Source organism: Mercenaria mercenaria, chromosome 16 (genome assembly GCF_021730395.1).
Source record: "Mercenaria mercenaria strain notata chromosome 16, MADL_Memer_1, whole genome shotgun sequence".
Lineage (NCBI taxonomy): Eukaryota > Metazoa > Mollusca > Bivalvia > Venerida > Veneridae > Mercenaria > Mercenaria mercenaria.
The window spans coordinates 71182423-71189792 of record NC_069376.1 but is presented as its reverse complement, the minus strand read 5'-3'; positions in this window follow the sequence as shown (position 1 = coordinate 71189792).

Genomic DNA, 7370 nt, shown 5'->3' with positions numbered 1-7370 from the left:
TAGATCACGGGTAGGGTGAGATTTTTGTGAGTATAGAATAAAAGAGTAGTGTTTGTATGGGGCAAGTTCGCAGCAATCTGCAGTCCCAAGTAATCAGTATTCGTAGAACGCCTAATGAAAATTAAGAACATTTTATCTACGTTACAGCAATTTGACGTCCGGATAATTGTTGGTGCATTCAAGTCACAAGTTGCAGCAAAAATATTTTGTGAGGTAAGTATTCAGTGTTAGTGTTATGTGTGTGGTAAGGTTTTTGTGATTTACTGTTTAAGTGTAGTTCGCTTCCCTTCCATTGTTTTGAATTGTTGTAACTGTGTCATATTTTACCCAAAAGGTAAAGATTCGCTGGCCCGTTTCGCTTAAAGGATTTGTTTCGTTTTGTTTTTCAATGTATGTGGGTTTTTCTTTTTCCCGGTTTTGCTATTGTAATGCTAGAATATATTTTGATAACTTTTATCCTTAATAAAAGCCCTCATTCCCCAATACCCGCTCTACACAACTCCAAAAATGTGACAAGCATACGTGTTTTACCTTTTATTCTAAGCCATTAAAAGCCTTAGTTATGCAATATTATGTATGCTCTTGATGCGATATTTCTACGCAAATTGCAAATGTATATATTAAACAAATTTTCACAGAAGAGTCATACTATGTATATATTAAGAATATTTCAGTATTTTCCTTTCATATTTCAAAGATATTTTTGAAAGTACCATTTATCTTTGCTCCCAGTTACAAGGCCCTCAACACTGAATACCGCCTCGATAGTTGAAAATGCCCTCTTAATGATTCATCGGTTTGCTCCTTATTAGCGTTATATAATATACGTGAACAAAGTTACTAGTAGCTTCCGCACTTGGCGCTCAGCATTATGAGGATAGTATCAAAACTAGCAAGCCTGGAGTCAGTATAATTTGAATGTAATTGGATTTCATGTCTTGTTTTTGCACCAATACTAGTATCTGGATATAAATACGGTAAGCATGGCCTATAAGCGGAAAACGATATACAGAAAGAAATCAATTGTTATTGACAGTAACAAGCTGTAAATATGCACAGTATTTAAAACTAAAACATCTGTACTTTATGTTACATCAAAGCAAATTTCTTGATGTGTGTGTCATTTAATAATGGCTTCACATGGACTCATGCGAGAGCCTTTTTTTGTAACAATCATTGTCGCACTAAAACGGATAAAAGGGAGTCATCTATCATACAGTATTTTCAGCAAGATCTAGGCTCTATACGCTTAATATATATGATGCATAAATACATTAGACAAGTTGTAATCTTCTTCGTATTTCTAATCAGTTACAGACTGGACTTATTAACTTGCAGACTAGACGCAATAAAACCCTAGATATATTCTTTAGTATCCTTATTTATCAACTTACAAACAGTCAACCTTTAAGTGAACTCAGTTTCTCACTGCTTAAGTTCGCCGAATGGCTTGCCCCTAACCGCTATGGGCTCGAAAATCTTGATTGGAGTGTAGAATTGGTACAAGTAAGGAAACTATTCAGCTGGCTCAGGGAAGGTCTGGTGCACGTTGGAGCCTGAAATAATTCCACTATAAAAAGTTTGAAAGCCGCCTAAACCCCCTCCACTCAACCCTTCTCTCCTCAAAGAGTAACAAACAGAGTTTACGCCTTAAAAAACCAACCGTTTAAAAATACAAATTCAGCCACAGTGGTGAAGTGACGACTTTAAAGAAGGGAAAGTTACAAGTTTTCTATCAACTTCACAAAGTATTGGTTTCCCGTTTGTTGCGAAAATAAATTTATCTGATCAATTAGAATCGTAATAGGAAACGCATACTACTTTTCACGGTGATCAAAACAAATTCCCTCTAATTATAGAGATCGTATCTGTAGGACCACATCCGTAACAAATCGCATTTGTAACAGATTTCGTACGTATGCGATCGCATTCGTAACAGGTAAAATGTGTTACGAATGTGTTTGTCCAACATGGGGGTTGACATAAGAAGCACATATGTATCATGTTGAGTTTTATACTGCAAATGTTCAATGAGTTGGTTGTCATCGCAACATCATTAAATGACTTCCATAAGCCATCACAAGTTAGCGTCGTCGTCGACAACGTCATTGACGTCATGAAATTATTTGAGCCGCATCATTAGAAAATGGGCTTTCAGGAATCTTCGAGGCTTTGCAACCAGTGTGGGCCCAGATCAACCTGCGTATCCGCGTTGTCTGATCATGGCCCATACCGTTCGCTGTTATTTCAAAGAAGGCTTATTCTACCTGATTTTGAAATTTTCTGACCCTAATTCAGATGCATAAATGCACAGGTCAGCATAAATATAGACTTTCCGGAAATTCAGGAAAATGTCCCAGTGCCAATTTTTCCGTAACGTGGCTCAATTTTTATAATTATTTCTGCATCCACTGCCACTACCATTTTACATGTAATATGATTACAACTTCAGCTACTTCTACTGTTACCTACACTTGCTGAAATGTAGACCCATAGCTCGGGTCACTGGTTCGAACCCGGTGGGGACATACATTTGTAGCTATCTTTCGTCATCCAACGCTGTTTCAAGTTGGTTGACAAACAGGAAGTTGCTAGGCCATGGGACAAATTATGTACAAGTTGTCATGAACGTTTCGTTAGCCTTAAGTCTAGGAGGGCCGGACCTTGTGCTGTGAACTAATGTTTATGAGATTTTAAGAAGATACCCCTTATTTTCTAATTACCCTCTCCCCAGTGAGCCCGCCTGTGAGGTAATAGGCCTTCTTTTATTATAATCCCGCCGTGAAGTAGCGGACTCTGTGCGTTCGTGCAGTTATATATGTAGATTCTTGTCCTTGTATAAATTGCCCATGCATAGTCAGATTTTCAAATTATTTGGTACAAATGATCAGCATGGAAAGAAGGTGTGTTGCGATCATGATCCTTGTTGCTATATCCGAGATCAAGGTCACAACTTTGAGCTTACATTTGTTTCGTTATTATGTTTGTGCCCGGATCATAACTCGCTTTAGTCAGATTTCCAAATTCTTTGGTAGAAATAACCACCATTTATTGACAGTCTGTTACAATAGTGATTATATTACACCTCACGTCTCAAATTGTGGCACCTTGTAGAATGGTTTTGATGAATATTATGTTTGTTTGTTGGATTCAGAGCGTATGTTTTCAACAGTATTTAGGTAATACAGTTTAGGGCAGTTAATCTTACCATTGATCCTAGAACGGACTAGTCCAAGATGATGATGATAATGATGATGAAAATGTCAATAATATTAAAATCAATATACAGCAGTATCTTTATGTTAGTAGCCGACAACTTTCCAGCATGAAACAGCACCGAGCGGCGAAAATGGCAACAGATACGAATAGTTTTCACCCGGTCTCGAACGTGCGTCCCTCTACACTCTAGTCGATGGTTAGTTCTTCCCATTAATTTCAATTGAAGTTTACTCTGGCTCATATATGAGTGTACACTCATACGTTCGTTTACGGGTCTGGTAAAACGCACCGATACACGTAAGGTCTTAACTGGGTGGATGAGAGACACAATATCTCTGGAAATTCCGGCCATGACTAGGAATTCAACCCGCTCCGCCGGTTTTGTAATGTGTAAAACTATCCACTGCACCACCCTCACAGATGGAGTTACTCGTGCCGTACCTATAGAGATACAAAATAAGAGTGCAGACACCAAGCCTGGCAGGAAAACTCTCTTAGTAAAATAATCCAATAAAGTTCATGTCAGGGGTTTAAATGGGACATATTTCATTTGATGTATCCATTGTCGTCAGTATAAGCTTTTTTATGTTTAAAGCAAGGCGAATTGACAAAGATAAACAAAACAAAAACGAAAAACCTATCTTGCAGCGAACCCGCGGACGCCGATGACATCAGGATCAGAACAATAGCCATGAGCCGTCTTCGAAAGGTCAAGCTAGTCACTATTTTTTAGTATGCATAAATGTACATATACCCGGTGTTCAGCTTTTAAAAGACTTTCAGTGTTACCTGAGACTGCCTTGATCTTGATTTTAGTGCTCTTTGTTTTTCAAGCGATACAACCAGCGATTTGCGTATTATAACAGGGATTGCATGTGGTGTGCATTTTCCGCTTTAATCAAACATATTCATATACATGTATTCATGAATTTAGTAAAAGTGAAATCTTACAAACCAAAACCGATATGGGAAATTTATAAGTGACATGTAAATGTAGTACCATGCTACTATGAACAGACAAGTCATGATAACGGTATTCTTGCAAAGTTTAATTGCCAGATAACAAGCAGTACCAAGATATTAACCTAACCGGAAATATCAGACGACGCACAAAGGATGATCCCAACAGCTTACTTTGTCACTTCGTACAAGTGAGCTACAACATGTTACAAATGTGTTTCAGATGTAAAAATGCACCTTTTTGTTCATTTTTCCAATTGAAAATGACGTGTGACAAATGTGATCAGATGTCTCATCAAAAATGGGCATCGATCACATTCGTCTCAAACATTGTTACACATGTGCTTTATTTCTGTTACATATGCGATCTCATTTGTAACACCTGTTACATATGCAATCGCATGTGTAACACCTGTTACAAATACGATCTGTTACGAATGTGGTCCTACAGTATCCATTGATCGATACCAGTTTGTTTCAAGACTGCATCAGTCACATGCAAAACGAGTTATATTCCGCTCCCTGCTAATTTTAATGGTTCTGATAAAAGAATTAAAAGTCTTTTAATCAAATAGCAATCATTTCACAATAACTGTTCACTTCAACACATTCCTAGAGAAAAAAACGTTTTCTTTTGCAGTGATAACACATAGTACTACAGAATCATACAGACATCTTACTGTAAGTGGATGCATTCCCTAGTAGTGAACCCCACTGAGCCGCACCATGAGAAAACCAACATAATGCATTTGCGACCAGCATGGATCAAGACCAGCCTGCGCATCCGTGCTGGTCGCAAACGCATTAGGTTAGTTTTGTCATGGTGCGGTTCATTACTGTTTATAATATGAAATATTCTTTTTAATTAGATGCATGCATCATTATACACGATTGTTATTCACATATTATTCTACGATGTATATAATGCCCTTCGTCTAAAACGTTTCCTTAGCCCATCTTCCATGTTCTTTCAGTAGGATTGTTTTTATTTAATTTCATTACAAGCTACGTTACTTTGGAAAGAACTGCACAGATATCGTTCAATTAGTGGGTTTTATACAAATTGATTAAATTATCCAGTCCATTTAGTAAGGAAACATGAAGCATATCGCCTGCTGACGAAGGGCAGCTGAAACTCACATATCGGCATAGATCAACATTGAAACTCTGTTATCCTAAATATTGTTAGAAATTGTACTTTAAAAAGTTTAAGCATTAGCAGCGGATCTGAAACTGAAATACTTATCAGACGTCAAGAAAACATGTATACAACTTTTAATGCATTTCCATGATTTTCTTTCTAAAACATCCATTTGTTATGTCCTTATTTTCGTTTGATTTAGGCAAAATATATCAGAAATGGGTCAACGCGTACTGCGTAACATTACACGCTTATGCAAAAAGTTCTTCGGGTATAAAATAACTCTGACAAACTTCTAAATAATTCTGTTAATGCTGATAAAACTATGAATTCACCACAATTATTTTTGTGCTCATAATATATCTGGTCGAAGCCACAAGATTTTCTGTTTCAGACTGTTTTAAACATTTGATAACGTCGTTTACATCAATGCGCCGACGTTCAAAGGACCAACAATTTCGTATCAAATCGCCCGTCGCCCAGGGAACGAAGTGACAATCCAACGTTCCGTTTATCTGCGCTCTCCATATTGATCTAAGGGGGCGGAATTCAGCATTCATCCAACATGTATACGTCTATGGAGTATTCATATCTTCGACATGAAAATAAAATACCTTACCCATAGGCGAATTTGATTTTGCTTTCTACGTTTGATTATCAGCTTCGAAAATGTCTTATATTCAGTGTTAGGTGTAGCGTCTATTTTACGTTCGATTTCCTCAGTGTAGCCTGCCCGCTTCGCGCAGTAGAAAGAGCGCGCAGATCTACCGAGTTCGATCCCCGGGTGGGGTGTATGTTCTCCGTGACGATTTGATTGAAGATATTGTGTGTGAAATCATTCGTCTGCAACCTCTGATTCATGTGGGAAAGTTGGCAATTACTTGCGGAGAACAGGTTTGTACTGGTACGTAATCCATGAACATTGGTTAGATTAACTGCCCGCCGTTACATAACTGAAATACTGTTGGAAAACGGCGTTAAACCCAAAACAAACAAACGAACAAAAGCCTGTTTGCTGTCTTCTGCATTTCAGGACATTTACCCATGCCGTTTCATTTAAATGAATAGCAATAAAATTATTTTCGCAATCTTATATTTCTTGACGTCAAACTCCATCCCTATAGGGCCATTATTAATCCCTCGCACGTAAGTGATAATTACTCTTAATACAATGAGATACTATATTCGTTTGCATAATGGCTGGCAATTTTCTGTTCGTTTTGCTATCATTTGCTCATTATTAGTATTTAAAAGGCGCAATTTAATAGAATAATATATAACCTTTCTCATTCAACTCGCAAGCATCGCTTTTTTAACTAATACCACAGTGGAGATATTGCTATATCTATATAATTATCTTTGCAACAAGCAAAATTTGCTGCTCGCATTACATAGTCATTATGCATGGGATGACTATTCCCATGCAAATAAAAGCTAAACGGTGACATTTTCATCTCACTTCGCACGTATGTCTTCACTTAGTTTTATTTATATCACAGGGAGTGAACAGAGCAAACACTCCTTATTAGTCACAATAAAATAAACTTGAAAAGTACCCCATCACCTAACCAAAGATCCTGCATCTGCCCTGAAAAGTAAATTGTATTGACTGCCAACAAGGTTTCGCGACGCTGTCTTTAATGATATATAACTTCACTTTTCAGGGGCGGATCAAGGATTTTTGATAAGGTGAATGGGGAACTATTCATATATATATTTGATACAACTTACTGTGTTTCCAATAATATTCATTCCGTTGCTGTTCTTGGTTCTTTTTGGGTCTTTTTGCCACTTACTGGGTCTTTAAAGACAAAGTATAGACCCAATAAATATATACTCATTTTTGGTGAATTAAAGGGTCTGTATTAAATGTGTATATAAAATTGTGACCCACCAATCCCACTTATCGTTCCTAACACATTAGGCTAGTTTCATAGGGATAACCCCTTATACCATTAGGGAAGTGGTAAAACATAATTGGGTACCAAAAGACACCCTTTTCCACTTCGTGGCCCGGCAATCGACTCCGGACCCAACGGCTGACTTTCCG